Source organism: Staurois parvus, unplaced genomic scaffold, assembly GCF_062004578.1.
Source record: "Staurois parvus isolate SC_StPar_1 unplaced genomic scaffold, SC_StPar_1.0 ptg002055l, whole genome shotgun sequence".
In the NCBI taxonomy this organism is placed as follows: domain Eukaryota; kingdom Metazoa; phylum Chordata; class Amphibia; order Anura; family Ranidae; genus Staurois; species Staurois parvus.
In genome coordinates this window covers 1-25,561 of record NW_028319851.1, presented here as the reverse complement: position 1 = coordinate 25,561, position 25,561 = coordinate 1, and the positions used below count along the sequence as shown (strand labels likewise).

The window sequence follows — 25,561 nt, the reverse complement described above, 5'->3', positions numbered from 1 at the left end:
TTGTATGTCATATTGTTCACAATTCTTACCTTTCTTCTTTTTCTTGATACAGAAAAAAGTGCTGATCCGGCCAAAGAATGACTGACCTCTGCCCACAGGGGTAGTATTCTGCTGGGCAGGTTGGACAGCATCTCCTCTGGGGTGGGGCTTGTCCTCTTCGGGTTCCTTGTGGGTGGTCAGTGGAGGAACACTCTTCTTTCTTTGAATAACGTCGTTGTCTGGAGCATTGTCTGTGCCGCTGATAACCTCTGTCTTGATTTCTGAGGCGGAGACAGCATCAATTGTACCGGTGAACTCACTCATGCTTTCTGAGATTGATGCAGTCTCTGTAGGGATGCTAATCTCTACCCCATGTTGTAGATCAGCCAGAGTCTCTACAACAATTGTGCATTTAAACCGACTTTTTGGGGTGGGCACAGTCTCCACGACGTCAGTGGCCTTGGTGGATTGGCTGGTGTTTTCTGAGTCAAACTCTCTGTCCATAGTAGTGGTGATTTCAATACCACTTTCTGGAATTGACACAGTCTCTGTGGGGATGCTGATCTGCATCCCATCTTTTAGCTCATCCACAATTGTGCATGTAAACCGACTTTTCGGGGTGGGCACAGTCTGCACAATGTCGGTGGCCATGTTGGATTGGATTGTGTCTTTAGAGTCAGACTCATTGTCCATAGTAGCGGTGATCTCATTCTCGCTTTCTTGGATGGACACAATCTCTGTAGGGATGCTGATCTCTACCCCATCTGTTGGGGCAGCCACAGCATCTACAGATGGGGTGAACTCAGACTCTTCTGCTGAAAAGTAGATACTGTCTGAGCTGCTTGTGCTCTTAGTCTCGCTTGCAAGGCTGGCCTCACTCTCGTCAGTGATGGTAGAACCAGTACCATCTACTGAGGAAGGCACAGTCTCCTCCATGGTGGTGGAATAGGTGTCCTCTGCTGAGGCACCAAAGCCCTCTGGAATGATGGTCTCCTCTCTACCATGTGAGCTGCTCGTGGTCTCAGGCTTGCTTGCTAAGCACATAGACCAAGAAGCATTTGGGCTCTGTCCCATAGACACAGACATTGTAGAGGTGCAATTCTCTAGTTCATGCGTTAGTTCAAACGCAGACTTGAGGATTGTGAATAGAGACCCAAATGTCCGGGTGCGCACAGTCACCTCAGTGTCGGTGGATTGGGTTGTGTCTTCTGAGACAGAACCATTGTCTGTAGCGTTGATGAACGGTGTCTCGCTTTCTGGGATTGACGCAGTCTCTGTAGAGATGTCGGTCTCCATCCCATCTTCTAGCTCAGCCACAGTCTTTACAGCTCTGGTGAACTCCAGTTCATCTGCTGTAACATAAGCACTGTCTGAGCTGTGGTCGCTCTCTGTGGTGGATTCAGTCCCATCAGCCGGGGTGGGCACCGTCTCCACAAGGTCTTTGGAGTTGGCTGATGGAATCTCCTCTGTTACGTAAATACTTGTGCTCTCCTTTTCTGAGGTGGGCACAGTGTCCTCGCCGACGGCAGTCTGAGGAGGGATCACGTTGATTTCTGGAGAAAAAAAAAAAAATTACCTTCCATTCATGCATTTGTTTTTCTAGACTATCAACTAGTACAAAAATAATTAATTAAATCACAAGTCTGGCTGAACACAATTAAAGCCCGGTTGTCTGGCTGCATTTTTAAAAATCATTTTCTAAGTTTAGTTTTTTTTTAAAGTAAAGTATATGTGTAGCCAAAACTATAGCAGGAAAGGATTAAAAACCGTGTCGGGTTATTTTCTTCTTCCTGCTAGGGAAATTTCACATATCTTCCTGTCCTGGCAGCGCAACAGGAAGTGAGGGGAAATCCCTACAAAGTGAAGAGAAACTTCCATCTTGTGCAGTTGTTACTGGAAAAGATGTCCCGACTGGAAGACCTACCCTGATCTCCAGCCTTGGTGACAAATCCAAAATTGTGGATCACAGCCCACTTCATGTTTCAGGGACAACGGACAGCAGGACAAATATATGGGTGAAATTCCCAACAATAATAACCAGACAGGGCTTCTAACCCATCACCGCAAAGAGGTACATTAACAGCATATCAATGGAACAACAGTTCAAAATTATATATAGGGATATTTTCAGCGGGAACGCAGTCTTGGCACCTCCAGCACTGAATGTACATAATAGCATGGGGTCCTGGGGTGCACCGAAGGGTCAAAAATATATATTTTTTGTTTATAGAGCAAAACATGCACAGGTGGTCAAATACCACTGAAAGAAAGCTCTATTTGTGGGAATAAAGGGACGTAAATGTCATTTGGGTGCAGCGTTGCATGACCGCGCAATTGTCAGTTAAAGTAACACAGTGCCGTAACGCAAAAAATGGCCTGTTAAGGAAGGGGGGGGGTAATCCTCTGGAGGGCGAGGGGTTAAAAAGAACAATTGTGCCTCCTGGAATCCTGTAACGCATGAGAGCAAAGCACCACAGAGTCACTATCACCCCGGGTTCACACCGATGCGGTGTGGAATTTGCAGCGTTTTCTGTGTGAATTCCATACCACATCACAGTGCACCTGCCCAATACTACAATGCTACATGTAATAGGACACTGTCAGAGCTTCAGATACAATTGGCAGCAGATATAACACTGTCAGTCACCCCTTCTGTGCCACCTTTCCTTCATTCCGACAATCAGTGCGGACACCCTCGCCAGAAGCCTGATTTGAAATTTCCTTTGGTGTGCAGAAAATGCTGTGAATTCAATGTAAAGAAGTGCTGCAGCAGCTTACAGTCTACAGATTTGCATTTTTTTCTTCACATTTTTCTCAGAACTGCTTGAAAGGTAAATGTGCTTCTAACTGAAATGTCTCCTTTTTAAATTGATAGGAAGGCTGTGATTGGTTGCTGCTAGAAGGGGCGGCTCAGCCCTGACACCTGCGTAACCCAGAGCCGTTTTTTTTAAATTTCTGCTATAATTGGGAGCGGGGGGGGGGGGGGGGGAGGGTATAGGAGCGGCACAATGTAACTCCTCTATATAAAACAGATCGTGTTCAGCCAGCTTGTATGCTGTACAGATCATAAATCTTACCTTCTGGATCCTCAACTGCTCTCCTCTTTTTCTTCGTCTTCTTCTTGGTCTTCTTCTTCGTCTTAAGACAGAAAAGATGGCGGAAAAAAGCCCCAACCTGGCCAAAAAATGGCCGATGCTTGCCCTCAGGGGTGGTATTCTGGGCAGAATCTCTGCTGGGGTGGGACTTAATTTCCATTTCCTGTCTGTTCTCTGCAGGTTCCTCTCTGATGCTAAATGAGGGAACAAATGTGTTTTCTGTAATCATTCGCATCATTTTGCGATTCAGTCTCCAAAGAATAAAAGTCTCTCTGGACACACAAAACACACAACCTCCTCCTCGCTCCGTAGTCTATAGACTGACTGATAGAAGTCAATCACGTGTTTACTCCCCTGCAGCCTGCACTGTGATGTCATCACCTGGCCAGGCTGGCTAGCCGCACATGTTTCCGCATCATGGATTTGGAGAGTGCTGATTGGCTGATCGGTTGCTCTGGATCGATTGCTCAGGTCTGCCAAATTCAAACGGTCCACTGTGCAGAGCAGCTCGCTTCACCTAACTGCCACCCGCCTATTACTGATAGAGATCATTCCTCTCCAGGTAAATAGGGGCTTCTTGCCGGGATATTGTCACACAAAATACATTATATAGGAATAAATATTTGTGTTTTAATGTAATCTATAGACAGAAGTCATTTTTTTTTTTAATTTTTATATTGAACTGTGTTAGATTTCAGAGCCAAGGTTGGGATTTACTGACAAGTGCAGCCTGGAGAGGAGGACATAGGATGGGGCTGTGTGTTGGGGGATGGGTTTTAGTCCTAATAATTCTATTCCTCCCACAAAGAAATGGATTTAGATTTATTGTTTTGTTATATTTACTTCTCTGTGGGGGATATGATCATTATGTGTATAACATTCAGCCTGGTGTATACTGTCGAGATTACGTGTTTTTGTGTGTATATATATATATATATATATATATGTGCATTTTCGATCGTTTTGTTAGACTGATCTTCTAATGATATTATTATTACTTTTATTTTTCATCCCTTTTTTGGAGACATTTGATGGCCGTTTCAGGATGGATATTCTGCCTCTCATACAGATGTCTTCTTATGTACTCTGAGATATATACACATCAATGTTTTGTTCAGACCCCTTCATTACACTTCCAGTTACAATCCATTTGATTAAAAAAGTTTTTTTTTAGTTTTTCATTTATTTTGGATTAATAATTATTTTTTTACCGATTTGTTGTTTTTGGGATCATTTCATTCTTTATGAATACTGATTAATATTTGTTGTTCAGAGTGGAGACTCCTTTTACTTTGGATCAATTCCACATCATAGTACTGTTTTTTTTTTATTTTTTATTTCCATTGTATTGAATGTCTCTCCGTGTACAGCTGATCCTCAATGAAGATGTGTCTCCTTGACACATCTGCGCATGTCACGATCAAGGGATCAGAGCTACTGCATCCGACCTCTCTCCTTTCCATGATGCTTCTATCCATCTTGCGGGAGCACCCGCTTAGCAGCAAGATGAGTTCCTGGCGCATCTGCGCATGTCAGGGTTTTCGGCAGCGGTAGACGATCGCTGATCACCATCCATAGCACAGAACTGGGAATTCATCTTGCCGCCACACCGGCAATGCTCCGCTTTATCAACCGATCCCCATAGACCACGTTGCTCAGGCTTTTATAAAGGAGGTGGGCAGTTCCGAAACATATAAGCCACGCCCTACGCGCCTCCGTAGGCGACGTCGGTTACGGTCTGAAAAAGCTTGCGTTTCACGGCCTGTCAGTTACTTCCGGTTCCCGGATCACCTGCACTCTAAAGACATCGCAGTATAGCAGCGAAATAGGTATCCTATGAAAAGCCGTGTTCCCTGATGCAACTGCGCATGCGCAGGCATGACAAGCCGATCACTGGGGCTGTACAGCCGCACATGTACCTCAACTAACCCCTAACATGCCGAGTGGTCGGCGGGACACATTTAACCTCTAACATGCTGATTGATTGGCGGGAGACACAGGCAGAATATGTGACAGCCGAGCGGTGATACAGTCAGGCGTCGTCTTCATCATTAACCCCTCGCCCTCCAGAGGATGCATTTTCATTTTATGATTTGTTGATCAGTTTGTTCTTCACGATTTATTATTTTTTGGGATCATTTCATTCTGTATGAATATTCATTCTGATTTATTGTTCAGAGTGGAGACTCCTTTAACCTTTTAGATTGTAAGCTCCCAGGATCAGGGCCCTCCTATCCCTCTTGTATTGATCTGTATTGTCTCCCGTTATATTGTAAAGTGCTGAGCAAAGTGTTGGCACCATAAATCCTGTATTATAATAATAATATAAATCCTGTATAATAATAACTTTGAATCAATTCCACATCATAGTACTGATGTTTTTTGTGATTATTATTGTATTGATTGTCCCTCCATATAGAGGTGATCCTGGCAATGCTCTGCTATATAACCCGATCCCCATAGACGCTGTTATTCAGCCTTTTACAATGGAGGTGGGCGGCTGTGGAGCGCCTAAGCCACGCCCTGCGCACCTCCAGTGAGGAGCTTGCTTCTGGTCGGTGATTGCTTGTGTTCCCCGGGCTGTCGGCAGATTCCTGGTTCAGGATCACTTGTAAGGGCTCCATGCAGCTCTAAAACAGAGACAAGCTGGATACCTCCAGCAATCCCCGGACATGGCGGTTCTCTGGTGACCAGCAGAGTGATGGGCACGTGATTCACTTCTAACATGTGAGTTGTCAACTGTGTCTCTAATAAATCACATCTGAATGCTACACCCAGATTGGTGCCCTCTGTGTTTTTCATTTCCTCTATCATGTCTGCAGTCTCTGACCCTCTCCCGTACCGTGTCTGCAGTCTCTGACCCTCTCCCGTACCGTGTCTGCAGTCTCTGACCCTCTCCCTTTTTGTGTCTTCAGTCTCTGACCCTCTCCCGTACCGCGTCTGCAGTCTCTGACCCTCTCCCGTACCGCGTCTGCATTCTCTGACCCTCTTCCGTACCGCGTCTGCAGTCTCTGACCCTCTCCCGTACCGCGTCTGCAGTCTCTGACCCTCTCCCGTACCGCGTCTGCAGTCTCTGACCCTCTCCCGTACCGCGTCTGCAGTCTCTGACCCTCTCCCGTACCGCGTCTGCAGTCTCTGACGCTCTCCCGTACCGCGTCTGCAATCTCTGACGCTCTCCCTTACCGTGTCTGCAGTCTGTGACCCTCTCCCGTACCGTGTCCGCAGTCTGTGACCCTCTCCCGTACCGTGTCCGCAGTCTGTGACCCTCTCCCGTACCGTGTCCGCAGTCTGTGACCCTCTCCCGTACCGTGTCTGCAGTCTGTGACCCTCTCCCGTACCGTGTCCGCAGTCTGTGACCCTCTCCCGTACCGTGTTCGCAGTCTGTGACCCTCTCCCGTACCGTGTCCGCAGTCTGTGACCCTCTCCCGTACCGTGTCCGCAGTCTGTGACCCTCTCCCGTACCGTGTCCGCAGTCTGTGACCCTCTCCCGTATTGTGTCCGCAGTCTGTGACCCTCTCCCGTACCGTGTCCGCAGTCTGTGACCCTCTCCCGTACCGTGTCCGCAGTCTGTGACCCTCTCCCGTACTGTGTCCGCAGTCTGTGACCCTCTCCCGTACCGTGTCCGCAGTCTGTGACCCTCTCCCGTATCGTGTCCGCAGTCTGTGACCCTCTCCCGTATCGTGCCTGCAGTCTGTGACCCTCTCCCGTATCGTGTCCGCAGTCTGTGACCCTCTCCCGTATCGTGTCCGCAGTCTGTGACCCTCTCCCGTATCGTGTCTGCAGTCTGTGACCCTCTCCCGTATCGTGTCTGCAGTCTGTGACCATCTCCTGTATCCTTTTATAATTACTTGTGAGCCACTTATTTATAAAAAAATGTGATATGGTTCGCTGACATTGATCACATCCTCATTCAATGTGTATAAAAAGAAAAAAACAGTAAATGTTGCGCTCCCAAATCTGTGTTAATTATATAATATTAATTAAATAATACCAATTAATACATAATTAGTGTGAATCATTTAAAAAAAAATTTAAAAAATGCCGCGCTCCAATATAAATGAAATAGTGATAATATCTCCTGCGTGTTAATAATCAAACTGTAACCTCATAATAAACGAACTGCTAAATATCAGATTTCAAATATTCAGAATTCAGTGCATATAAATTCAATCAACATGACAAGCAGATTAATCTTCTGTGTTGTATTCTGCAACTGAAGTTGTGAAAATACTCATAAAGTGCTAATATATCTAAATATAAGCAATACACAAAAAGTCTCTGTGAATAAATATATAATGATAGTCCCAAATGGAAACTGATACTGTGCTCCAAAATATAGGTGGTGAATTTCTGTGACTCCTTATTAAGATTTTACTATGCGCTCACATCCCTGTTTGATGTAAATAAAGCCTATGTAAATATAAACAAACGTAATGTTTCTTTAAAAGAACTTCCACCTAAGAGGTCCAACCCCGAAGCCCTGCATTCACTATATCCACTCTTCCCGGACACTGCAGTCACTATATCTGGTCTCCCCGGACCCCGCATTCACTATATCCGCTCTCCCCGGACCCTGCATTCACTATATCCGCTCTCCCCGGACCCTGCATTCCCTATATCCGGTCTCCCCGGACCCCACATTCACAATATCCGGTCTCCCCGGACCCCGCATTCACAATATCCGCTCTCCCCGGACCTTGCATTCACTATATCCGCTCTCCCCGGACCCTGCATTCACTATATCTGGTCTCCCCGGACCCTGCATTCACTATATCCGCTCTCCCCGGACCCTGCATTCACTATATCTGGTCTCCCCGGACCCTGCATTCACTATATCCGCTCTCCCCGGACCCTGCATTCACTATATCCGCTCTCCCCGGACCCTGCATTCACTATATCTGCTCTCCCCGGACCCCGCATTCACTATATCTGGTCTCCCCGGACCCCGCATTCACTATATCTGGTCTCCCCGGACCCCGCATTCACTATATCCGGTCTCCCCGGACCCCGCATTCACTCTATCCGCTCTCCCCGGACCCCGCATTCACTCTATCCGCTCTCCCCGGACCCCGCATTCACTCTATCCGCTCTCCCCGGACCCCGCATTCACTATATCCGCTCTCCCCGGACCCCGCATTCACTATATCCGCTCTCCCCGGACCCCGCATTCACTATATCCGCTCTCCCCGACTCGGCATTAACTATATCCGGTCTCCCCGGACCCCGCATTCACTATATCCGGTCTCCCCGGACCCCGCATTCACTATATCCGGTCTCCCCGGACCCCGCATTCACAATATCCGGTCTCCCCAGACCCCGCATTCACAATATCCGGTCTCCCCGGACCCCGCATTCACAATATCCGGTCTCCCCGGACCCCGCATTCACAATATCCGCTCTCCCCGGACCCTGCATGCACTAGATCCGGTCTCCCCAAAACCTGCATTCACTATATCCGGTCTCCCCGGACCCGGCATTCACTATATCCGGTCTCCCCGGACCCCGCATTCACTATATCTGGTCTCCCCGGACCCTGCATTCACTATATCCGGTCTCCCCGGACCCTGCATTCACTATATCCGGTCTCCCCAGACCCTGCATTCACTATATCCGGTCTCCCTGGACCCCGCATTCACTATATCTGGTCTCCCACAGTACACAGAACATGGAAATGCAATTATTTTAGTAAATATAAACTGCTAAATACCTTTTCTCATCAGCAGTATTTAGCAGTCTTGTGACATTTATCAGTGTCCAGCTGAGCACTGGTTAATCGTGTAGGAGGAGTTTTCATTCTCCTACTGTCCTATGAGGCTGCATAACCCTTGACCTTCTGTTTGGACCTGTGCTAATCACATGCAGCCTCCGAAAGAAAAGAAAACTTTCTAGCAATACACACCAAACTAAGCATGTGCAGAGTGACTCCTAGAGCTCTGTACTATCAGCAGATGGATTGGGGACAGTAGAAGAAGGGGAGGATCAGAGAAGACAGGATCAAACAGCCCTTTTACACAATGCAGAGGGTTAACCCCTTAGATTCCACAGTGAGTATAACAAGCGTGCTTTTCTGAAGTGATTTTACTGTTGTAGGTTTAGTAACACTTTAACCACATTGACACATTAAGTGTAAGATGGTGATGTTACCTGTTGATCCTGCCAGTAGATTGGTTTTTTCTGCTTCTTGCTGTCTAACTTTCCAAGTTGTCCAGCAAAAGTGGCAGATTTTTTTTCTTTCTTCTCCTACCTTCTTCTCCCACCCCATTTCTGCTATCGCCCTCAAAAGCGAGGGAAGTATTTATATTCTTGAGCAAATCTGAACTCACCATTGCTGTTATTTTATTAAAAACAGTATATTTGTGTATCTGGGTTGAATTTTTGTTTCATTAGCACTAATTACGAGTGTAATAATGACTTCTGCTCTGTGAAGGATCTAATTTATCCAGGCCGTGGGATGACTTTCCGTTTCTAAAACGTTTTATCTTGTCCTTAACATAATGTTCAGGTCTTTCTAAAAAACAATTTATGGGGAGAAATGCACCTTACCAGAACATTAAAACAATCTGCTTTAGTGATCCCCATAGGGGGCGCTATATACCAGAGGCTGTTATCCGAACCACAATAATTTAACCACTTCACCTCCGGGCAGAGGCGTAGCTGGGATAGTTTGCGCCTGGGGACGAACAGCCACCTCGTGACACCCCCCCCCCGCTTCATATGGTTCCTGTGGTTCCTGTAGACACCCCCCCCCACTTCATATGGTTCCTGTAGACACCCCCCCTACTTCATATGGTTCCTGTAGACACCCCCCCTCCCGATCACATTGCCCCCCCCCCCTCATCCATGGCACTACTCCTCGGCTTGGCTCTCCCCTCGTCCCCTCCAGCACATTCCCGGCTTACTGCCCTCCTCTCCGCTCCTCTCCCAGCCGGCTCCTCTCTCTCATAACTCACTGTGGATGGCAGACGTATCAGATGACATGTCTGCTGCAGCTGCTGCAGTGATCTTGTGACCTCATTTTGGCGCCCCTGCACCTTGGCGTCCAGGTACATATGTACCCCCCTGCCCCCCCTAGCTACGCCTCTGGCTCCGGGAGGTTTTACCCCCTTCTTAACCAGGGCAATTTTTTTGCTATTTGTCACTGCGCTACTTTAACTGGTAATTGAGCGGTCATGCAATGCTGTACCCAAACTAAATTTATATAATTGTTTTTTTACACAAATAGACCTTCCTTTTTTTTTTTTTTTGTATTTCAATGGTTTTTATTAAGTTATAACAACACAGGAGCAACAAATCACGCCCACGCAGGGGCTATCAATTGCACATAGAGGAACTTCCTTTTTTTTTTTAATAATATATATTTATTGATTACATTTTTCAAAATCTAACAGAACACTAATCCATAATCATCTATTACTCTTTTATAATTTTAATTTTAGCCTCCCCTCCCCCTGTACTCTCCTTTCCTCTTCTACTCTTCTTATTTCACTAATGCTCCATCTCCCCCATTTATTATACCTCTTTATCGCCCTATTCCTCCCTCTTTATCGCCCTATTCCTCCCTCTTTATCGCCCTATTCCTCCCTCTTTATCGCCCTATTCCTCCCTCTTTATCGCCCTATTCCTCCCTCTTTATCGCCCTATTCCTCCCTCTTTATCGCCCTATTCCTCCCTCTTCTCATTCCCTTTTTCCCTCTACTCCGTCTGTTCAACATATCTCTGTGTAGTCCTATATTCACACCACCTTTCCCAGGTTTTTATACATTTTCCTATTTTATCTTCTCCACTGTGGTATAGTTCTTCTTTGCTATATATATATTCTACCCTCTTTATCCAGTCTTTAACTTTAGGTGTTTCTGGGGCCTTCCAGAATTTTAGGGATCGATCCTTTTACTGCATTAATTAAATGAAATACAATTGTGATTTATTATTGTTTTACTGTGAGATCCGTGTTATGAAATAAACACACCCATGGGTCCATTATTATACTTTCTCCTACAATTTCTGATATTTGTTGTACTATCATCTGCCAAAATTCCTGTATTCTGGGACATTCCCACCAAATGTGTGCCATTGTACCCTTTATCCCACATCCCCTCCAACAAAGTAAGGAATTCTCTGGGTGATACTTATGAACTCTACTAGGCGTGACCTACCATCTTGTCAGGAGTTCATAGTTCATCTCAACTGTATTCATATCAGTTGCCCCATGTACAATTCTAAACGTTTTCTTTTTCTGTTGCTCATTCAGCTGTGTTCTTAACTCCTTTTCCCATTTCTCCATATATGGTGGTAAGACGGTTCAGATATTATAGTAAGTACCATATACACACAAATCTATCTCTCTATCCCTCACCTCACCCCTTCAGTCTCCTCCTCACCTCACCCCTTCAGTCTCCTCTCGCATTACTAACCATCTAAGCGACATATCGGCATGGATGTCACTCCACTTCCTCAAACTCAATCTTTCCAAAACTGAGCTCTTAGTATTCTCCCCAGCCTGTGCCCCTCCCCTGACTTCTCCATCAAGATCAATAACACAACAATCAGTCCCTCCCCTCATGCCAGGGTACTAGGTGTAATCCTAGACTCCCATCTGTCCTTTCAGCCCCAAATCCAATCACTGTCCAAATCTTGTAGACTTCCCCTCCGCAACATCTCCAAGATACGCCCGTTCCTAACCTCGGAAACCACTAAGCAACTTATACCCTCCCTTGTTATATCTCGCCTTGACTATTGTAACTCCCTCCTCATTGGCCGACCTCATCGCAGGCTGTCCCCTCTTCAGTCTGTCATGAATGCTGCTGCCAGACTCATCCACCTTACTAACCGTTCCGTATCTGCCATCCCTCTCTGCCAATCCCTCCATTGGCCTCCACTCAGTGTCCTCCACCCCTCTCTGCCAATCCCTCCACTGGCCTCCACTCAGTGTCCTCCATTTCTCTCTGCCAATCCCTCCACTGGCCTCCATTCAGTATTCTCCTTCCCTCTCTGCCAATCCCTCCACTGGCCTCCACCCCTCTCTGCCAATCCCTCCACTGGCCTCCACTCAGTGTCCTCCATCCCTCTCTTCCAATCCCTCCACTGGCTTCCACTCAGTGTCCTCCATCCCTCTCTTCCAATCCCTCCACTGGCTTTCCATTGCCCAACGGATAAAATTCAAAACATTAACAATAACATATAAAGCCATTTACAACTCTGCCCCAAATTACATCACCAATCTTGTCTCCAGATATCACACAAACCGTACTCTCCGCTCCTCGCAAGACCTCCTGCTCTCTAGTTCCCTTGTCTCCTCCTCCCATGCTCATCTCCGGAGCTTCCACCATCCTCTGGAACCCTCTACCCCAATTTATCAGACTATCGCCTACTCTGCCCACTTTTAGGTGATCTCTGAAAACCGATCTCTTCAGGGAAGCCTATCCTACCCTCAGCTAATAATGGAATCTTCTCCTCATCCTACCAGTCCATCCCCCACAGTTACTACCTTTTGTACCACCAGCCCCTCCCTCTTAGATTGTAAGCTCCCAGGATCAGGGCCCTCCTATCCCTCTTGTATTGAACTGTATTGCTGCTGTATTGTCTCCCGTTATATTGTAAAGCGCTGAGCAAACTGTTGGTGCCATATAAATCCTGTATAATAATAATATACGTACGCAAATTGCAAAGTTTTTGTATTCCTTCTAAAGTCATCAAATGCTCTAATGGGTACAAATTTTCAACCGCTTTTATAAGCTGTGGGAGTGCTGCAACAAAATGTTTACGTTGATAATACCGCCTTTCATCCATCACAGAAAACTCATCCCTTTTGTGTTTCAACTCCTGAAGAGAACATATTTCATGCATTCCTGTCTCTTCTCCACATTCCTGATATAATATTCTCCCCTGGTGTCAAATATTTTGTTCCTACTACTGGAGAATTATACCCCCATCCCCTTTGTTTCTGAATTACATCCCATACCCTAAAGACATTCCGGGTTCAATTGCTAGTATTTTCAGCAAACGTACGATATTGTTCTGGAATCCATATTATTTCATCTAATTGTGCCTCACTTAGTGGTTTTTCAATCTTTACCAAACTTTTCCTGTGTGAATTATAAACCCATTCCATTATTCATGACAATAATACTGCAAAATAATATTTAACCCCTCGCCTACCGGGCACTTATACCCCCTTCCTGCCCAGGCCAATTTTCAGCTTTTAGCGCTGTCGCACTTTGACAATTGTACAGTCATGCAACACTGTATCCATATGAAATTATTATCATTTTTTTTAGACAGAGCTTTCTTTTGGTGGTATGTCATCACCTCGGGTTTTTTTTTTTTGTAAACCAACCAAAAACAACTGAAAATGTTAAAAAAAAAAAAAACGTTTTTTCTAAGTTTATGTTATAAAATCTTGTAAATAAGTGATTTTTCTCCTTCACTGATGTGCGCTAATGAGGCTGCACTGAAGGGCACTTATAGGCAGCACTGACGGGCACTGATGAGGAGGCACTGGTAGATGGCACTGATGGGCACTGAAAGACAGCACTCATATATGGCACTGGATAGGCGGCACTGACTGACACTGTTAGGTGGCACTTATAGGCGGCACTGACTGGCATTGATAGGTGGCACTGAAAGGCAGCTCAGATGGGCACTGATATGTGGCATTGATGTGCACTGGTAGGCACTGATATGTGGCATTGATGTGGCACTGATGGACACTGGCGGTGGCACTAATGAGGCTACACTGATCATCAGTCTCCTGATGATCAGTGTACATGTCCCCTCTTAGGAATGCCGATTACCGGCTCTCCTCTCCTCTGTCAGCGTGACAGCTGGTAAGGAGAGAAATGCCGATAACCGACATTTCCTTATTTACATGTGATCAGCTGTGATTGGACACAGCTGATCACATGACAGAGCCTACGTCTTGGGCTCCTTCCGTTGACCAATGATCCGCTGTGTCCCAGGTACACAGCGCACCACAGATCGCAGTGCTGCGCGCCCCCGGGGGCACAGAAACACGGTTAGAGAATGAGAGAACCGCATTGCGCCCGTTATTTCCTTATATGGCGGGAGGCGGTTAAACCGCCATTTATTTTATCTTTACATAAAACCTCCTGATTAACCCTTGTTTTTTTTTATTTGCCCGTATGTATCTCATTATCATTCTTTTCCAGACCCTGAAGTACACCTGCGGCAAATATATCGGTAGCATTTGATATTATTATTTCAGGTATATAACGCCGTCAATTTACTCTGCGCTTTCCATATATATTGTACATTCACATCAGTCCCTAACCCTCAAGGAGCGTACAATCTAAGGTCCCTAACCCTCAAGGAGCGTACAATCTAAGGTCCCTAACCCACAAGGGGCGTACAATCTAAGGTCCCTAACCCTCCAGGGGTGTACAGTCTAAGGTCCCTAACCCTCCAGGGGTGTACAGTCTAAGGTCCCTAACCCTCAAGGAGCGTACAATCTAAGGTCCCTAACCCTCAAGGGGTGTACAATCTAAGGTCCCTAACCCTCAAGGGGCGTACAATCTAAGGTCCCTAACCCTCAAGGGGCGTACAATCTAAGGTCCCTAACTCACATTCATACATACACATACTAGGGACAATTTAGACAGGAGACAATTCACCTCCCAGCATGTCTTTGGAGTGAAATGTATTTAGGATTTTAGGAAATATCACCATCGTAACAGTATTTATTCGGCCTATCCAAGAATGTGATCCTTTTGAAATTTTCCTCAATTCCTCCTTTATCTCATTAACGGGATATCGTTTGCACAACATATACCCTTCAATGACGGGGCTAACTTAACTCCTAGTTTCTTTATCCCTCCATGTAAAAGGAAACTTTCCCTGTATTGCCTGTCTTTCTACCTTCATTAAATTAATATTCAATATCTCTGACTTTGAAAGAATAATTTTACAATTTAACTGCCACTGACATCACCAACGGCACTCATACAGTGATCAGTGATAATACTATACACTGTACTAATGACACTGGCTGGGAAGGGGTTAACATTTAGGGTGATCAAGGGGTTAAATGTGTAATGTGTGTAGATTTTGCTGCTTTTACTGCTAGATCTCTGAGTTTCTCATCTCACTCTCTTGGTTCAGAACTCTGTGTTGTTTACCAACACAGTGCTGTGTGCCGTGATTGGACAGCAGGTCCCAACCGTGAATCATTGGCCGGGACTTGCTGACAAGACTCCGTGTGTACAATATCCCTCCCCCGCCCAGCACCCGCTGTGATTGTACACAGAGGGGGCCTGTCAGCAAGTCCCTACCAGTGATTCACAGATGCATACCCCCCCTTCCCCGGCATGCATGCAGAAGTAGGTGGTGATGTACGGATACGTTGCTTTGCCTACAGTGGCTCCCGTCCGCAGAACATGGCTGGATGTGCGAGCAACAAATCATCAGGCAAGTCTTTTGGATGAAGTTAAAACAATATTTTATTCAACATAACATACCGTATCTAATGTGATGTTCGATGTTCCCCCCCCGAAGGGGCCGCTGGGAATACCCCCCTTACCTGCTAAGGCTCGGTTCACACCTATGCAGTTTGCGTTGGATCCGATTCTGCAGGCTTTTTGCGGTGGGTTTTTGATGTGCTTTTTTTATGCGTTTTGTGTTTTTATCCGCTAATTTTTTTGGGACTTGTTGCTGGGCAGATTCAAAATGCAAAACGTATGGGCGGGGGACCAGTCTAGGGCTCAGTCGTGGGCGGGGGGTCAGTCTAGGGCTCAGTCGTGGGCGGGGGGTCAGTCTAGGGCTCGGGGTCGGCAAACCGTCCATCGTGATCTATCCGTTAATCGTGGCCATCTGACATCCTGATCGCGCCTGCCATCTGTTAGGAGAGCCACTGCCCAGACCACAGCACACATGCTACTGCACTTGGTACTGGTGTCACTGACACTGCCCCCCCCCATGTCACTGACACTGCCCCCCCCCATGTCACTGACACTGCCCCCCCCATGTCACTGACACTGCCCCCCCATGTCACTGACACTGCCCCCCCCCATGTCACTGACACTGCCCTCCCCATGTCACTGACACTGCCCCCCCCATGTCACTGACACTGCCCCCCCCCATGTCACTGACACTGCCCCCCCATGTCACTGACACTGCCCCCCCATGTCACTGACACTGCCCCCCCATGTCACTGACACTGCCTCTCCCATGTCATGTCACTGCCCCCCCATGTCATGTCACTGCCCCCCCATGTCACTGACACTGCCTCTCCCATGTCACTGCCCCCCATATCTTGTCACTGACACTGCCCACCCCATGCCATTTCACTACCCCCCCCCCCCGTCACTGCCTCCCCCATGTCACTGACACTGCCCACCCCATGTCATTTCACTACCCCCCCCCCCCTTGTCACTGCCCACCCCATGTCATTTCACTACCCCCCCCTTGTCACTGACACTGCCCCCCCATTGTCATTTCACTGCCTCCCCCATGTCACTGACACGCCCCCCATGTCACTGCAACTGCCCCCCCATGTCACTGACGCCCCCCCCATATCACTGACACTGCCCCCCTATGTCATGTAACTTCCCCATGTCATGTCACTTCACCCCCATATCACTGACACTGCCCCTCCTCCACATGTCATTGACACTGTCCTCTCCCCGATCCTTTATGATCCCCGATCCATCTTGCAGCCTGTTCTTCAGCGGATTGCAGCCTGTAGGGGGGTAACTGTGGCAGCTCTGTACTAAACGCGCAATGCGGCGATCGGCTTATTCTGCCTGAAACCTGCGCATGCGCACTTCATACAAGGCATAGCTACCTGCACTGGATACTCATGTCACGGCTACACTGGCACATGCGCAGTTGCTTCGGGGATACCGGTTTCCATGGCATTTTGAGTTTGCCGCTAAACCGACCAGATGCTGTCCACTGGTGTAGCTGAGGTATGTGAGGAGGGAACGCTGTGTGGCGTTTATGGGGGGAACGCTCTGTGGCGTTTATGGGGGGAACGCTCTGTGGTGTTTATGGGGGGAACGCTGTGTGGCGTTTATGGGGGGAGCGCTCTGTGGCGTTTATGGGGGGAGCGCTCTGTGGCGTTTATGGGGGGAACGCTGTGTGGTTTTTATGGGGGAACGCTCTGTGGTGTTTATGGGGGGAACGCTCTGTGGTGTTTATGAGGGGAACGCTGTGTGGTGTTTATGGGGGAACGCTCTGTGGTGTTTATGGGGGGGAACGCTCTGTGGTGTTTATGGGGGGAACGCTCTGTGGTGTTTATGGGGGAACGCTGTGTGGCGTTTATGGGGGGAGCGCTCTGTGGCGTTTATGGGGGGAACGCTGTGTGGTGTTTATGGGGGAACGCTGTGTGGTGTTTATGGGGGGAACGCTCTGTGGTGTTTATGGGGGGAACGCTCTGTGATGTTTATGGGGGAACGCTCTGTGGTGTTTATGGGGGAACGCTCTGTGGTGTTTATGGGGGGAACGCTGTGTGGTGTTTATGGGGGGAACGCTCTGTGGTGTTTGTGGTGGGAACGCTCTGTGATGTTTATGGGGGGAACGCTCTGTGGTGTTTATGGGGGGAACGTTCTGTGGTGTTTATGGGGGGAACGCTCTGTTGTGTTTATGGGGGGAACGCTCTGTGGTGTTTGTGGGGGGAACGCTCTGTGGTGTTTATGGGTGTTTCCTGGTGATGAAGACCCTGAGGAAGTCACGTGATAAGATGTAACGCGTAGGAACGTAGTGAGTTATTTCCGGCATGGGCGCCATCTTGCTACACCCAATAAACCCACGCAAGTACACCCATAGCATGAGGTTTTGCTTCAGCTTGTTTTATACTTGGAATAAGTGAGTGGGCGTTTGGCTATATATGTTTTAATTAATATTAACCACTTCATGTCTGAACACTTCCACCCCCTTCCTGTTAGCATTTTTTTTACACAATTAAAGCTATTGTGGTGGTATTTTCTCACCTCCGGGATTTTTATTTATTTTTTTTTTTGCTATATAAATGAAAATGTCCAAAAAAAAAGTTGAAAAAAAGTATTTTTCTTATAAAATTTTGCAAATAAATAATATTTCATCTTAAATCTTGGCCAAAATGTATTCAGTTATCTTTTTAGTAAAAAAAATAACCCAAATTAGTTTATAACCAAAAATTACAATCTTTTAAAAAAAATTTTTACATTTTTATTTCTTTTTATATTTTTTTTCTTTTTTTACATACTGTCACCCTAGCAGTACAGTGTCACCATGGTGACACTGTACCACTTGGGGTGATGAAGATTTGGGTTTTTTTTTCAACATAAAGGCTGTAAAAACAGTCTTCTCCTCTCTGGCTGCATTCTTGCAGCCATTGAGAAATACTGTGTGAGCTGTGATTGGTCACAGCTTGTCACATGGTACAAGGCTGTTGTGAATAGCCCTGTACCATGTGACCTCTGTGATCATTCACAGATTTCACACGTAGTATGCAATGATGTCAGAAGTGACATCTCGCTTGCTACTCTGCATGTGATCACTGATTGGCCAATCAGTGATCATATGATCGGGACCTCACACAGAGGTCATGTACGACGATCGGTGTTCCATTGAAGGACACAGCGGGCACCGGATCGCGGTGCTGTATGCTCCCAGGGAGCGCGCACAAGCAGGGGGTGGGGAGGCCGTTTATAAACCGCCCCCCAATCCTGCACTGCCACCATCTGGCTGTTTATATGCAGTGGCCGGACTGGAGGTGGTTAAACAGATTTACACCATGGGAGATCTTTCTTTATATATCCTAACCTTTGATGTGAGCTGGCTGTATTATACCATATCATCCCTGAGGGGGATCCTGCTGTTTCCTAATCTGTGATGGGGACACCACCGCTGCATTCCGGTACTATCCGGGAGGGGTGGACCAGGCCGTGGACGGTCATTCTTGTTTGCTAAAAGGCGTTTTGGCCCTTTTGGGTCGCTTCAAGGAGGTGAGGGGGGGCAATTCAGCCGTTTATGGATTATTTCCTTCTGGTTGTCATGCAAATTTAATTCTATCACCTGCACCTTCTGAGTCGCTGTATTATTTGGTGGTTTATATGCACCACTGAGCTTTATTTCTATGATTTTGGACTATTCTTATGTGACATGTCAACATTGTCTTTTGAATATCACCTTTTTCGTGCGATATCACATATTTATATTTTATTTGGTTGCATTATCACTGAATTTGTCATTACTAGTGTGATCTATTTAATCCCTCATTTAGGAATTCCCAATTTTTTTGTTTTCACCAATTTTGGCTATTTTAGCCACCTCCCACCCAGCCCATGTATATAAACAGCTGGACGGTGGCAGTGCAGGGTCGGGTGGCCGTTTATAAACAGCCTCCCCACACTCTGCTTGTGCGCGCTCCCTGGGAGCGCACAGCACCGTGATCCGGTGCCTACTGTGTCCTCCTGACACAGTGGAACACCGATCGTTGGACGGGACCTGTGTGCGATTTCCCGATCATATGATCACTGATTGGCCAATCAGTGATCACATGCAGAGTAGTAAGGGAGATGTCACTTCTGACATCATTGCTTACAACATGTGAAATCTGTGAATAATCATAGAGATCACATGGTACAGGGCTACTCACAATAGCCTTGTACCATGTGACAAGCTGTGACCAATCACAGCTCACACAGTAGTTCTCAATGGCTGCAAGAATGTAGCCAGAGAGGAGAAATGATTGCTTTTATAGCCTTTATGGGTGTAAAAGCAATCAGTGTAAACAAAAAAAAAAAAATAATCACCCCTATAAGTAGTACAGTGTCACCATGGAATTGTCATTCAAAGTGTGATAGCGCTGAAAGCTGAAAATTGGCCTGGACAGGAAGGGGGTGAAAGTGTCCGGACTGGAAGGGGGTGAAAGTGTCCGGACTGGAAGGGGGTGAAAGTGTCCGGACTGGAAGGGGGTTGAAAGTGTCCGGACTGGAAGGGGGTTGAAAGTGTCCGGACTGGAAGGGGGTTGAAAGTGTCCGGACTGGAAGGGGGGGAAAGTGTCCGGACTGGAAGGGGGGGGAAAGTGTCCGGACTGGAAGGGGGGGAAAGTGTCCGGACTGGAAGGGGGTTGAAAGTGTCCGGACTGGAAGGGGGTTGAAAGTGTCCGGACTGGAAGGGGGTTGAAAGTGTCCGGACTGGAAGGGGGTGAAAGTGTCCGGACTTGAAGTGGTTAAAACTGTTGTGGTCACTATTCATTAGTAATGCATTTTTGATCCCACGTTTACGGCTCAGGTACACTACAGCTGATAAACTCACGTTTAGGAGCTTTTCAGCAGCCCCTAAACTCTCCCTAATGTTTTCCTATGTGTCCATGTACACATCTTCGTTTACAGTCGTTTTTTTTAATGCAACAAACTTGCGTTCAGACGTCAATTTTTATCAGTGTTTCAAATGCTAAACGCGGCAAATTGTGTTTATAAGCGCTGGCGTTTGAAATTTTTTTTTTTAACTTTCAGTTCCCAATGGTGTCCAGAGCCTTTTTCATCGTGAAAAATGCATGCAATGAATTTTCAAGGTACTCAAATGAATCCCCCAGAGGAAGCCTCGTGACCCTGTGGCGCTGCGCGTAGGGGAGGGGCTCTGACGTCACAACGCCATCCATATCAGAACGGTGAGTACTGATAGTGTGCATGAGCACACACTGAGGCACAGATATATTACAAAACGCATTTTGTTTCAATTTACACGTGAGTGCGCATTGTTTTGGCTTGAATAAAATATAATATACAAAGGATAAGGCACTATGTGGAAATTCCTTTTTTCGATGTACAAATTGGAGAAATAAAGGGGAGAGGAGGAGACAGGATATAGACCCTCCGCAGTCTCTGGTCATCTCCTGTACTATGTCCGCAGTCTCTGGTCATCTGTACCATGTCTGCAGTCCATTGGTTCAGAATATTTTTTTTCCTGTTTTCTGCCTCTAAAACCTAGGTGCGTCTTATGGAGCGAAAAATACGGTATATATTTAATAATATAAATGTAATAATATAAATTCATTTATATATTAGATTTTTGAGAACGATTGTACTATTGCATGGGAAGATTGTCATATTATATAATACCATAGGGCAGTGGTCGGCAAGCCGCGGCTCGCGAGCCACATGCGGCTCTTTACACATTTTAATGTGGCTCTTCTGTGTGCCGGGCGCTCGCTTCCCTCCCCTCCCTCCCCTCCCTCCTCTCGGGCGGCCGCTCCCCTCCCCTCCCTCCTCTCGGGCGGCCGAGGACTCTGCAGCTAGCCCAGCAATGATTGGCCAGTCTCGCTGCCACTCACATCCTGATAGCTAGTGATTGACTGTCAGGATGTGTGTAGGCGGGGCAGCGTGACGAACGTGAGGGGAGCTAGGCTCCTCTCACAGTCCGCCCTGAAGACCGGGACTGGGAGCACGGCGAGAGGAACGCGCGGAGCAAAGGTGAGTGAATTGACACAGGGGGGACTTGGCTTACTACTTGCTACTTACTTACTACTACTATATGGGGGATGAATTACTATATGGGGGATGAATTACTATATGGGGGATGAATTACTATATGGGGGATGAATTACTATATGGGGGATGAAATTACTATATGGGGGATGAATTACTATGGGGGGGATGAATTACTATAGGGGGGATGAATTACTATATGGGGGATGAATTACTATAGGGGGGATGAATTACTATAGGGGGGATTAATTACTATGGGGGATGAATTACTATGGGGGATGAATTACTATATGGGGGATGAATTACTGTATGGGGGATGCATTACTATATGGGGGATGAATTACTATATGGGGGAGGAATTACTATGGGGGATGAATTACTATATGGGGGATGAATTACTATATGGGGGATGAATTACTATGGGGGATGAATTACTATATGGGGGATGAATTACTATGGGGGATGAATTACTATATGGGGGATGAATTACTATATGGGGGATGAATTACTATATGGGGGATGAATTACTATAGGGGGGATGAATTACTATATGGGGGATGAATTACTATAAAAACTTATTGAAACTAAAAACAGTGTACCATCCTATGTATTTTCAGTTTTAAAAATGTGGCTCAAAATAAATTTCAATCGTGGTTTTGGCGAGATTTGGCTCAGTTGAAAAAAAAGGTTGCCCACCACTGCCATAGGGGATACAGTTTTTGGTTCTTTATAGGTGGAGCGCGACACAAATTATTTATTTATCAATCACCAATTTGACACAGTTTTCTGAGTATGTGTACTAGTGTTGATGCACCACTATAATAGGTATTGTTATCAAGTCATTAATATTGTTATGTAAAAATACCACTTAGTAGCTCACAAGTATTAATTTTTATTTAGTTAATAATTTACCTCTTTTCAGTGCATTCTGGGCATTTGGGAGGTTCTCCTGTGCTTATCTTTAAAAAATGCTTCTAAACGTAAACACACAAGCGCGGTATGCAAACGCGGCTAAACAGACGTTTTTTAACCTACGTTTTCCAGCAGTCAGTTTCCACCGTTCAGAAACGTCCCGTGTACATGGGGCCTTAGGGATTCACTTTTCATGTTGATTACTATTTTTCACTACACCAGTCACTATTGTGTGATCTATTTAATCCCACATTAAGGGATTCACGAAAACGTTTTCACTTTATTGGGCTAAATTCTAGTCTTTGTGGTTTGTGGTTATCCGTGTGATTATTGATCCCACATTCAGAGATTCACCTTTTTTTGTTTATTATAGTTCACACATACATATATAAATTCCATCTGGACTTTTTTCTTCTTACTGGCATTTCTTTTTCTACACATTTATTTATTTTTTTCACATTAGTAGATCAGCTCACTTAATGAGATTGATTTGTTGTTATCACTGTATTGCATCGGTGGCATTTTTAGTCACTTATAAGTTTTTTTTAATGAATATTTTATATGTCCTAAACTGTTTTATGTGCATTCTATTCTATTTTACATATTCATCGTACATCATCTATTGGTGTAATTATCTGTGTTTTGGGATAAGCCAGTAAGGGAGCAGTATAGTATTGGGGTAGCGCTGCACCAATTCACTTTATATTTTGCACATTATCCATTTGGTATATGGTTGGGTGTTAGCAGCCCCCTCCCCATAATTATTAGTCCAGTTATGAGTAGCGCAGGAGGTTTCATTTGTTTTAATAAATGCTGATTACATTCTTTTAAGATGGGAGTGATTTGGTATTTGCATTCATCCTGTTTGGGTCTTACAGTATTCCTATATATATATATAATTTACTCTGTACAAATCATCTTCCTATGGCGAGTGATCTCTGGTGGTCCTGGAGGTTGGAGGCTGATTTAAACTACAGTTTGAAGTTCTGAGGCATTTGTCTTACCTACATTGGGGGATTTCTATCTGTACCTGGTGATTGGAGGCTCATTCGAGGGTATCTAGGATTCCTGAGCCCAAATTCAGTGTTTTTTTTTTTTTTACCAATATCTGGTGAGTAAAAGAAAAAGAATAAAAGACAAAAAAATATATATATATATATGTGTAGAAATAAAATTAAAAAATATAAATAAAATAAAAAAGGAAGAAAAAAGAAATAAAAATATATTTAAACGTTCAAGCACCATAAATGTTCGCAAAACCAGATAGGACTCTACCAATTTATATCAATGTCCACATTTAACCCTCTAGGTGCCACTGTGCCTAACTGATAAATCCATTTTGTTTCATTCTGTGACACAGACTTGACCAATCACCACCACGCCAGGGGGCACCGATTTTGTCTATGCCACAGAACACCAACGAAGATTTATTCACCAATATCTGGTGAGTGCGGTGTGTGATTATAGCACAAACGGGTGTGAATACTGGTCAGGGGTCTTGGAACAAGGACTTTATTTTATTCTATTCACTATATTCTATTTATTTTTTGGAGTGGGGCTATTGAACTATTTCATTTTTCTCTGTATTTGAATTTTTTTTTGAGTTGCTTATTTAATATTTATTTGCGCTGTTTTTTATGTTTTTTGTTATGGTGGACCATGCTGTGATGTTTATGGGGGGAACATGCTGTGATGTTTATGGGGGGAACATGCTGTGATGTTTATGGGGGAGCATGCTGTGATTTTTATGGGGGAGCATGCTGTGATATTTATGGGGGGAACATGCTGTGATGTTTATGGGGGGAACATGCTGTGATGTTTATGGGGGAACATGCTGTGATGTTTATGGGGGAACATGCTGTGATGTTTATGGGGGAGCATGCTGTGATTTTTATGGGGGGAACATGCTGTGATGTTTATGGGGGAACATGCTGTGATGTTTATGGGGGGGAACATGCTGTGATGTTTATGGGGGGAACATACTATAATCTGACCATCCCTTGTGCCATGTCTGCAGTCTCTGACCGTCTCCTGTACTAATGGCAGTAACCTCTAGCAGCCAATCAGAGTGTCTTTGTTTAGATTTTTTTTTTAATTTTTTTAGATAACTGTGTGGTTTTTTTTTTTTGTTTGTTTTTTTTTGGGGTAGAGAGCAAAATTGTATGGGGGAGCCCAAGAAAATCTCACTCTAACCACACCCCTTTTAAGCTACGCCCAACATTCTTCTTCTCCTTCTTCTTCCTTCCTTTTTCTCCTTCCTCCTCCTTCTCCTTCCTCCTCCTTCCTTCCTTCTTCTTCTCCTTCCTCCTCCTTCCTTCCTTCTTCTTCTCCTTCCTTCCTTCTTCTTCTCCTTCCTCCTCCTTCCTTCCTTCTTCTTCTCCTTCCTCCTTCTTCCTTCCTTCTTCTTCCTTCCTTCTTATTCTCGTTCCTCCTCCTTCCTTCCTTCTTCTTCTCCTTCCTCCTCCTTCCTTCTTCTCCTTCCTCCTCCTTCCTTCCTTCTTCTTCTCCTTCCTCCTCCTTCCTTCCTTCTTCTTCTCCCTCCTCCTTCCTTCTTCTTCTCCTTCCTCCTCCTTTCCTCTTCTCCTTTCTCCTGCTTCTTCCTCTTCTCCTTCCTCTTCTCCTTCTCCTTCCTTCCTTCTTCTTCTTCTTCTTCTTCTCCTTTCTCCTCCCATTCCTCTCTCCTCCTCCTTCTCCTTCCTCCTCCTTCCTTCCTTTTTCTCCTTTCTCCCTCTTCTCCTTCCTTATTCTTCTCCTTCCTCCTTCCTTCCTTCTTCCTCCTCCTTCTTCCTCCATCTTCCTCCTTCTTCTCCTTCCTCCTTCTTATTCTTCTCCTTCCTCCTCATTCTTATTCTTCTCCTTCTTATTCTTCTCCTTCCTCCTCCTTCTCCTTCCTCCTCCTACTTCTCCTTCCTCCTCCTCCTTCTCCTTCCTCCTCCTTCTTCTCTCTTCTTCTTCTTCCTCTTCTCCTTTCTCCTGCTTCTTCCTCTTCTCCTTCCTCCTCCTTCTTCTTCTCCTTCCTCCTTCTTCCCTCTTCTCCTTCTTCCTCCTTCTTCTTCCTCCTCCTTCCTCCTCCTCCTTCCTCCTTCTTCTTCCTCCTCCTTCCTCCTTCTTCTTCTTCCTCCTTCTTCTTCCTCCTTCTTCTTCCTCCTC

General features: G+C 45.8%; 1 long non-coding RNA gene across 5 annotated transcripts; it reads left to right on the top strand.

Annotated features, from left to right (window-relative positions):
• The first annotated feature begins 4,611 nt into the window (after positions 1-4,611).
• LOC149432911 (uncharacterized) lies at positions 4,612-23,879 on the top strand. 5 transcript variants are annotated; one of them, XR_016308947.1, is made up of 3 exons: positions 4,612-4,748; positions 20,528-20,682; positions 23,772-23,879. It is a non-coding gene; the product is annotated as an uncharacterized LOC149432911 (long non-coding RNA). The 5 variants fall into 5 exon arrangements; XR_016308946.1 differs by lacking the exon at positions 4,612-4,748 and adding an exon at positions 4,763-4,903; XR_016308949.1 differs by lacking the exon at positions 4,612-4,748 and adding an exon at positions 5,060-5,083.
• Positions 23,880-25,561: the final 1,682 nt, after the last annotated feature.